Raw genomic sequence first — 10,950 nt, forward strand, 5'->3', positions numbered from 1 at the left:
TAACTAAAGTCCACAGATACGTTAGCATTCACTCTGTTGTACAGTCCTGTGGGCTTTGACATATGAGTAGTGTCCTGTGTCCACTGTTACAATATCAAACAGAATAGTTTCAAGTCCCTAAAAACTCCCTGAGTTCCACCTGTTTGGGGATCTGCTGTTCTGTCAGGATACATAGCAAAGTGAGGAAACCCGGGGCAGCATCTTTGTCTAGACACTTGGCCGGCCCTTGTGGAACTGGAAAGCTCTTGCTGCCATGCAGGAAGTAACAACAAGCTGCCAGTGTCCAAACAGCAGCTCTAGGAGCTGTCCTTTCAGAGAAAGTGTCCATTGTCCCTCTCCTAGTGACTCCTCCACTCCCATTATCTCTGTCTCTGGCTCTCTGCTTCCTCATTTCACTCTTTCTGCTCTGCTCTACCACACGGGTTCTGCTGCTTCATGGCTTCTGCGGCCACATGGTTTCAGCTTAACACCTTCTCTTTCTGTATCTCTTGGTTTCTGCTGCTGCTACCGACTGTGTCCCTCCCCGTGTGACCGGTGGTTAAGCCCTCAAGAAGAAGGCTATGTATGCTTTCGCCAGTTCCTCTTTTAACAGAGAAAGAAGGCCTCATATAGGCAAAGTTCCTGTACCAGACTACCACATGCTATCCGTGTCTGCCTTTAGGCCAAGTGCCAGTCTCCATCTGATTGTGCCCAGCTGTATTAGTTTCCTAGGGCTGGCTAGGAAAAAATACCACAAAATAGGTGGCTTTAGACAAGAGAAATTTTTTGTTTCACGGTTCTGGAGGTTAATAGTCCGAGTTTAGGGTGTCCAGCAGAGCCAAGCTCTCTCTGAAGGCTCTAGGGAAAGATTTTTTCTGATTTTTTTCAGCTCTGGGGGCTGAGGGGTAAAGGAGTAAAGTAGTAGTCCTTATGTAGAAAAATACTGAGTTCCTCTCTTTTAACTAGTGTATTGTCTCTGTCTATACACAGAAATTGAGGTGAACAGTTATATTTGTTTTCTTAATTAACCATTTTATATGCCAGTGAAAAGCTTATGAGGTCTACCTCGGTTATCAAAGTTCTACTCGTGAAGTAAGTCTAATGACGGTGCTTATCAATCAGTCCTAGTTAGTCACCACTCATCACCTGGTGGAACCTCATGAGGAAACCCAACCCTGGGGAAGAATTAACTAGTCGACGAAGAACTTTTCCAGAAGTCTCCAACTTTTTTAAATAGTGGAAATGTCACAGGAGGAAAAGTGTCCAAGAGGAGAAGCTCCACCCTTTCCCCTCCATTCTCTACCTAGAGGAATATGAGACCACAAAGCAGAGAGTAAAATGGCACCTGCCTGCTGATTCCCCATGGCTTCCTAAAATGCAGCCCTCGATCCAACAAGACTAATATCCTCATTGTTTTCTGCAACATCACTTATTCAACAAATGTGTTTTGAGACCCTACTGTGTGCTAGGCACTCTAGTAGATGCTAGGGACATAGTAATGGCATTTATTTTATCTTACACTATTATTATTATAATGATGATGATGGTTAACATTTAGTGAGGCCTCACTTGTGCCTAGCAGGATGCTAAATACTTTACACATATGATTTCCCCATTTTACAAATGAGCAAACAGGCACCATGAGGCACATACCAACCTGCAAAGAGCTTCTCTGTCTGTTGGAGAGACAATACCCATGAGGTGATTAGTGATTTAATGGCGACAAGAACAAAGTGCTGTGACACTCCAGACAGGAGTGCCTAACCTGGCCTTTGCTTTAGAAGAAAGAATCACAAAAGGGGCCTGTAATGGGTATCCACCTCAGAAAATTAAATCCAGGCACATCAGAACAACCCCCTGGAAGGTGTATGTGATGGGTTTGGTGAGGTATGGGCACCCCTCTCTTGGCAAATGTTGCCTTTTTTTATATGGAAGCTAGAGCTCCCCTGAGCCGTGACATTTTGTCCCTCACAGACTGGCAAGGCCCTAGAGGGAGGGGACAGAGAAGAGAGGAAGCCCACCAGTGGAAGGAGCACAGCAGCAGGGGATGGGCTGGCAATGTGTGTGCCAGACACCCTTATACTCTGCCATCTAGAGGGTAGTTGGGAGAGGGTTACACTGTCCCTGCCCCGGATCCCACCGTAAAGAATAAGGATAAAGTGGAAGGAGACTCCCCTTAATGGGGCAAGAGATCTCCCAGTGTGAATGTAAATCAGAGACATGAGTGGGTGGTGTTGAGCTCTGACTCTGAGGGAGAAGAAGGAGAGGCCCGAGGCTCAGGCTGGGGATTCTGTCCTCCCTGTTGGCCAAGCCAACATGCCTGTTTCTGCCTTTTGTCACAGATACTTGTTCACCCTCAGGACATTACCCACCTCACTTCCTCAAACTCAGAGGATTAAGAATGCACTGTCTCCTAGAACTGCAGGAGTATTTTGGGTCACCTAGGAGCCCTGAGGAAACCCTGGTGGTGTAGCGGTTAAAAGCTACAGCTGCTAAAAAAAGGTCAGCAGTTCGAATCCACCAGGCACTCCTTGGAAACCCTACGGGGCAGTTCTACTCTGTCCTATAGGGTTACTATGAGTTAGAATTGGCTTGACAGCAATGGGTTTGGTTTTTTGGTTTTAGGAGCCCTGAAAAAAAAAAAAAAATTGCCGTCCAGTCGATTCTAACTCATAGTGACCCTATAGGATAGAGCAGAACCACCCCATAGTTTCCTAGGATCAATTTGACAGCAATGGGTTTTAGGAGCCCTGGGGAATTCTGGTGGCACAGTGGTTAAGAGCTCAGCTGCCAACGAAAAGGTCAGCAGTTTGAATCCACCAGTCGCTCCATGAAAACCCTATGAGAGTTCTACTCTGTCCTATAGGATGGCAATGGGTGCTTAGAACTGGGTATCTGAGCAGGGCATCACACAGAGTCCTCCGATGTTTACCTTGTAGAAATGACCTCTCTGGAGTGCCCAGCCACAGAAGCAGTCCTAAAACCCATCTGATTTGCAGATTGCATCTCTGAGAAAGGATTTTCTGAAGCAGTTAATCACTGTTGTCAGCGTCTGCAAACATTTTACTAGAAGAAGCATATGTTGTTGCTGTTATTGGGTGCCGTGGAGTCAATTCCAACTCATAGCAACCCCACGTGACACACTAGAACTGCCCCATAGGGTTTTCTTGGCTGTAATCTTTATGGGAGCAGATGGCCAGGTCTTTCCCCTGTGGAGAAGCATATAAACCATTGCCATTGAGTCAATTCTGACTTTATAAAACCAAAACCAAACCCACTGCCATGGAGCCAATTCCGACTCATAGCGACCCTATAGGACACAGCAGAACTGCCTCATAGGGTTTTCTCTGTAATCTTTATGGAAGCAGACTGCTATATCTTTCTCCCTCAGAGCGGCTGGTAGGTTCCAACCTCTGACCTTTTGGTTAGCAGCAGAGCGCTTAACCACTGTACCACCAGGGCTCCTCTGTAACTATACAAAAACAGAACAAAACAAACCCATTTCTCTCCAGTTGATTCCAACTATATACCAAAAACCAAACCAATCCCACTGCTGTGGAGTTTATCCCAACTCGTAGTGACATAGGAGTAGGACAGAGTAGAACAGCCCCATAGGGCTGCCAAGGGGAGCCTGGTAGATTCAAACTGCCAACATTTTGGTTAGCAGCCGTAGCACTTAACCTCTGCACCACCAGGGTCCAAATGGCAGAGACAGCAAGTCATCTTGAAGCAGGTCTTCTAAAAAGAATCATTTGCTTGACCTCTTACAGTTAACGCAGATAAATGCAAACAGGCATCCATTGTTCTGGAGGAAGAATGTGAAAGAACTTTTTCGGCAGGTGGATGTTAAAGGTGGGGGTGTGGCTGTGGGCAAATTTGCATAAAGTCCTTGGATCCTCCTGAAAGTGCAGACATAGAGACCTAACCCTTTTTTCCTTTTCAAGTCATCCAACATTACTAAAACATTTCAAACAGGTCATGGTGGTCTCACTGAGGTCAGGTGACAGGAGACTTCATACTAGGGATACCCAAGGTGAAACTCATCTTGGTAGAAGTGGTGGGGGAGAAATGGGAGAGGTTCTGATTACCTGGCCCTGCCCCCAAAAAAACCAAACCCGTTGCCATGGACTCCGTTCCAACTTATAGTGACCCTATAGGACAGAGTAGAACTGCCCTACAGGGTTTAGAAGGAGTGGCTGGTGGATTCAAACTGCCTATCTTTTGATTAGCAGCTGTACATAGCTCTTAACTACTGCACAACCAGGGCTCCAACCTGGCCCTACTGCATGGCCTAAATTGTATTAGGGATGGGATAGTTTGAGCATTCATCACCTGTCTGCCAGTTTGTTGTACTGTGGTGGCTTGCATCTTGCTGTGATGGTGTGCATGTTACTGTGATGCTGGAAGCTATGCCACCCGTATTTCAAATACCAGCTGGGTCATCCATGGTGGACAGGTTTCAGCAGAGCTTCTAGACTAAGACAGACTAGGAGGAAAGACCTGGTGATTAACTTCCAAAAATCAGCCAGTGAAAAAGAATATTGTCTGGTATAGTGCTGGAAGATGAACCCCCTCCGCACCCCCAGTTGGAAGGCATTCAAAATACAGAGTGGCGTCAATAATGGACTTGAGCATACCAATGATCATGAAGGTGGCACAGGATTGGAGGATGTTTCAGTCTATTGTACATGGGGAAACCATGAGTTAGAGCTAACTCGTTGGCAACTGACAGGTTTGAGCACAGCGAAGGTTCTGGGGGAAGGGAGGAGTGAAAGTGGTGTGTGTGTGTGTGTGTGTGTGCGTGTGTGTATACAGAGACCTGAGTCATGAAAAATTATCTCATTGGGAGCCCAGGACAATTTTAGTATGGAACAACCAATATCTAATAGTAGTTATTGAACCCTCTAGCTTCTAGTGGGTGAATTTGAGTTTCACCTCCAGCCATAAGGCAAAAGAAAGCAAGTCTGGCTCCTTGAACTAGTCAGTCTCTGAGTTCCTGAATTTATTATGGGAAGAGGGTCCCTAAGGAGGAAAAAAAGATAATCAAGTGATAGATGAGCTAGAGACTAATTTGAATAATAATTCTACCATCCAAGTGGGTGAAGCAGGATATATTGGCATCTTGCTTGCGCTACTATAGGGAACAGGCTGGGAAACAGGGGTCACACTGACTGTTACCTCTTTTTAAAACGCTGTGTCTGCTCTTAGGAAACCATATACCGTTCTGCCTTCATTTTCTAATACAGAATATACAACCACTAAACGTTTGTAACACCTTACTGCATTTTTACTATTGCAGCTCTGAATCAAATCAGATTTTGGAACTCACCCACGGTCAAATGGAATTCATATGAGGATCAGACCCACCCTGCAAAGGGGTCCATTTCCCTCTTCACTGCTACTTCTTTATGTTCTTTTTGCATCTGAGGCGCATTTATCTGACCCAAACCTGATGATGTGTTTTGAGTGGAAAGAGGGTTTCCATTAGCTGCCCATTTAACACCCATCACTAAATTTAACCTCTGATGTAAAGGCTCAAGTTCTTTGCCCTAAAATAGCTAGGGGCTGAAATGGGAACAGAAGTGAGTTATCAGTGTCAGCTGTGGCTTCAAACATCAGAAATCCACTGATGTGAATGCCAATAAATCCTCCTGACTCTGCTCATGTTTTGCTTTCTCATCTGCCCTGTGGGGGCTGCATCCAGACACACCACTGCTCTTCATAATCAGAATTAACCCTGGGTGGCACAAAGGGTTAAGTGCTCAGATATTACCTAGAAGGTAAAAAGTTGGCAGTTCAAATTGACCCAGGGACTCTTCAGAAGAAATGCCTGGTGATCTGCTTCCGAAAGACCACCAAAACCAAAAACCAAACCCAGTGCCGTTGAGTCGATTCTGACTCATAGCGACCCTATAGGACAGAGTAGAACTGCCCCATAGAGTTTCCAAGGAGGGCCTGGCAGATTCAAACTGTTGTCCCTTTGGTTAGCAGCCGTAGCACTTAACAACTATGCCACCAGGGTTTCCCTGAAAGACCATAGGCATTGAAAACCCTTGGAGCATAGTTCTACTCTGAAACACCTGGGGCTGCCATGAGTTGAAATCTACTCAACAGCAGTTGGTTTTTGGTATTTAACACTAGCTAGGAAAACCTCAGTGAAGCACTATCCGCCCTTTAAATTTTTATTTTTTGGAAAACTGCCCAACCAAAATGGAACAGCCAAGTATTAATTACAGGCTTCCTGCCAACAAACTCAATCCAATGTGCCTTATTAACTTTTACTGGAAGTGCAAAACTACAATGGTTTAGATTAAACATATCCTGTTGAAACGAAACTTTAAATTCCAACAATTAAAATAAAACTTCAAAGTCTTTTTTTTTTAAATTGAACTTTAGATGAAGGTTTACAGAACAAACTAGCTTCTCATTAAACGTACATACATTGTTTTATAACATAGGTTAACAATCCCATGACATATCAACACTCCCCTTCTCCACCTTGGGTTCCCTATGTCAAAGTCTTTTGTTCATTTTTCCCAAAATTGAAATTTCCAGCATTCATAAACTACACACACACACACACATTCACGTACATACACACAAATTATTTAAAGAAATTGAAATGAAAGTAGGTTACAATAGAATTTCCTCAAGTGGTATTAAGTAGGTTTTATAATAAACTTAATGGGATCATGGAGACCTGAATTTTTTTTCTTAGACTTAGTTTATTGCTATCTGTTGATATTTTAATTCTGTGTCTTCTATTTTGCCCAGCAGTAAAATTAACAGTTATTCATTCCAAAATGATAGGTTAAAAACACAGCTCTTGGTTGTGACTTCAGCTTAGGTATTCGTTTGAATAGGATAAATGATCCCTGAGAACTCCAATATTAGTAGTCAATTAGTCATTAAACAACATACAACCTAAACTATCTGTTTCCTCAGGGTCTAAGTCATTGTAATACCAAGTAGTGACCCTGTTCGTGGGAGAAAGAGGCGGCAGCCTGCTCCTGTAAAGATTACAGCCTTGGAAACCCCATGGGGTAGCTCTACTCTGTCCTACAGGGTCACTATTAGTTGGAATTGACTTGACAGCAACAGATAATGGGTGGTGACCCTATGCTACATTTGCTATCTCAGCCTGGAGCATGGCATTTGGGACACTGTACTGTTTCTTCACAAAATTAAGTTTCTTAGAGTTCAGAACCAGGATGACACTTAGAGATGAACTAACGCAACCCTCCCACTTCACAGAGGAGACTATTGTTACTGCATGATGGTGCATAGACAATAATAACCAAAAAAGAACCCTCCATTTTTGCTTTACAGGTAATCTCGGACCTAGGATGGAGTTCCATTCTGACAACTTGGTTCTGACCTAAGTCGAATATGTCATTTTTTTAGTATTCGTTACTATTGCCTTTTATTATCAGTATCTTTATAAATATTATCTTCATTTGTCTTTGGGGGTTGGCATGAGAATGACAGCATCAGCAAATTGTGCACTGCAACATTGTATATAGTACATATCACTAATGATAAGATGAACCAAACCCATTGCCTTCGAGTCGCTTCCAACTCATAGCGACCAACTCTATAGGACAGAGTAGAACTGCCCCATAGGATTTCCAAGGAACCGCTAACCTTTGGGTTAGCAGTCATAGCTCTTAACCACTGTGCCACCAGGGCTCTTGATAAAATGTACAAAAACAAACAAAAAATGGACGGTGGTGAGTGCGGTTCGTCATAACTGAAATACATCATAAGTCGGGGACTACCTGTATTTTCAAAATGAACAGTGTTCACCAGGAGGAAAAATTGAAGTATAGAAAGATCATAAATTAGATGTTTTCTAATTAACAAAGCTGGAGTAATTTTTAGCTTAATTTCCAAGACCCATCTCAGTTTTCTGACTATTTCTAAGAAATCTCATGTTAGCCATGTAGGTGACTTATGATCAAAATGCCATCAGGCTGTTTTCTCATCTTTGACAGTTCTGCTAAATTAATGAAGAAAGCAATAAGATCAATTACTGCATTTAAAAAATTTTATTTTGTTGTTGTCGTGGAGAATATACATAGCAAAACATACACCAATTCAACAGTTTCTATATGTACAATTCAGTGACATGGATTACATTCTTCAAGTTGTGTAACCATTCTCACTCTCTTTTTCTGAGTTGTCCCGCCCTCATTAACCTAAACTTACTGTCCCCTAAGGTTCTTATCTAATCTTCTGAGTTGCTGCTGTCAATTTGTTCCCATAAATATCATTCTTAAAAGAGCATTATGCTCAAGGCAGACATTTTTTGCCAGTTAAGCTAAACTATTGTTTGGTTTTAAGAAGACTTCAGGGGATATCTTTGGTTTAAGGTTTAAAGATTATCTTAGGGCAACAGTTGCATTGGTTCATCCAGCCTCCATGGCTTCAGAAAGTCTGGAATCCATGAGAATTTGAAATTCTGTTCTGCATTTTCCCCCTTTTGATCAGGATTCTTCTACAGAATCTTTGATCAAAATGTTCAGTAATGGTAGCCAGATATCATCCAGATCTTCTGGCCTCATGGTGAAGGAGGCAGTTGTTCATGAAGTTAATGAGCCACCCTTTCCATATCCTCCTTCTATTCCTGCCTCTCCTTCTTCCTCTGTTGCTCTAAATGAATAGAGACCAATTGTTGTGCCTTGGATGGTAATCACATTTTTTACATGATAAAGTTGTCATTCACCACCAACCTGTTAGTTTGTCATATGGCGGTAGCTTGCATGTTGCTATGATGGTGGAAGCTATGCCACTGGTATTTCAAATACCAGTAGGGTAACCCATGATGGACAGAGTTCAGCAGAACTTCCAAACTAAGACAGACTAGGAAGAAAGGCCTGGCAATTTACTTCCAAATATTAGACAATAAAAACCTTTTGAGTCACAAAGAAATATTGTCCAATACAGACACATCATCAGGGAAGACCAATCACTAGAAAAGAACATAATGCTTGCTGAAGTAGAGGGCTAGAAAAAAGGGGGAAACCCTTAATGCAATGGATTGACACATTAGCTGCAGCAATGGACTTAAATGTACCAATAATCATGAAGATGGCACAGGACAGGGCAATGTTTCATTCTATTATACATAAGGTCGCCATGAGTCAGAGGCAACTCAATGGCAACTAACAATATTATCATAGGCATGGCTTTCTCAGACACTTTCATATTATCAACACACACACACACACACACACACACACACACACACGTGCTCCAGTCCAGGTTAAAGCTCCGTTCCCATTTCCTTCCTTTCTCCAGCCCAGCCCTGGCTCAAGATCAACTCTATGGAGAGGGGAAAGGTTAGGGACTGATCTGTGCTTTCATTTTTTTCTTTTCTTCCCTTTTCTTGTTTTAGATTCTTCTGGATCAGGCAGAGAGGACAGTCTAGAGAAAAAGGCAAAGATATTTTATTTAACTGGGCATGAGATATTATTCTTTACAGAGGGCCTTGAGGATGCCTCCCTGCTGCAGTTTCCTGACCTGGGTAACGTGACTCTGATCTTACTCCCTTTGTTTTTTGTTACTGAGGTGCCCTTGTCTGGCAGACAGCCCTCCTAATTGGATACCTCAGAGAAGCTACTCAGTCTCTCATTGCTGCTAGGAGAGTGTAAGGTACCCTTGAGTTTGTTTATAAGGTTAGAATTTTGTTTATCTGTACCCCATGGAGGCACAGTGTTTGAGACAGTCAGTGAATAAATCAGTCAGACTAAATAAAGACAAAGACAGACATGATAAAAGCCATTGTGTATCATTAAGGGTCTAACCAAATTACATATGTGAGAGATGAATGTTTGCTTGATGGTGGAATTCCCCAACTCAGATCTCTCAGAATAAAATCAACCAACAAAATCACAGCGTATAAATGATGTGTTATAGACACTGTGCAATTTATGAAAAGTCATGCTTCAGACTTTACAAGTCAGTATTTAGAAACACAAGATGTACCTCCCACCCCCACAAACAGAGCTATAAATGGTGATTAGGTTGAAGGTCCCTTCTACAGAAGGCTTTTTAGCCCCTAATGTGGCTGAAATGACAAGAGAATCCTGAGCTCTGGGTCTGGGAATGGAGAAACATGTCCATCATCAGTGGAGACCGAAGCGTCCTCCTTTCCTGGGCCCGGGTCAGTCTTCATTGTCCTCCTCCACTGGCATCCAAGCATCTAAACTATTGCATTTCACCTGAGTCAGCCCTGTCTTCTCAAGGGCACCAAATCACTAAACTCCTTCCCCATTTCTTTACTCATACTCTAACCCCTCACTGAGATTCGAAGGAAAGTAAACAGAATTAATAAATTTGAACTCTCATTTTCTAGTAGCCCTTCCCTTTTTGTAAGTGCTTAGGTCTTTGTAAAAGCATACTTCAGGGTTTGGGATTTCACATGGCTGAAGGAGTTTGGAGGTTCAGATGGAGTGTAAAGTAATGATAAATCCATTATTCCCAAGGGTTGTCTCAGACCTCTCTTTCTCAATTGCCTCTTAGCTTCTTGGGGGCAAAACAAGTCACTCCTGATGTATCTGGCAATACAGCACCACACTTGTTGCTGCTAGGTGCTGTTGAGTCAGGTCCTACTCATAGCAACCCTATGTACAACAGATTGAAATATTGCCTGGTCCTGCGCCATCATCAAAATCATTGCTATGCTTGAGCCCATTGTTGCACCCACTGTGTCAATCCATCTTGTTGAGGGTCTTCCTCTTTTTTGCTTTTACCAAGCATGATGTCCTTCTCCAGGCACTGATCCCTCCTGAGAACATGTCCAAAGTATGTAAGACGCGGTCTCGCCATCCTTGCTTCTAAGGGGCATTCTGGTTGTACTTCTTCCAAGACAGATTTGTTCATTCTTTTGGCAGTCCATGGTATACTCAATATTTTTCACCAACACCACAATTCAAAGGCATCAATTCTTCTTTGGTCTTCCTTATTCAT

Source organism: Loxodonta africana, chromosome 1 (genome assembly GCF_030014295.1).
Source record: "Loxodonta africana isolate mLoxAfr1 chromosome 1, mLoxAfr1.hap2, whole genome shotgun sequence".
Lineage (NCBI taxonomy): Eukaryota > Metazoa > Chordata > Mammalia > Proboscidea > Elephantidae > Loxodonta > Loxodonta africana.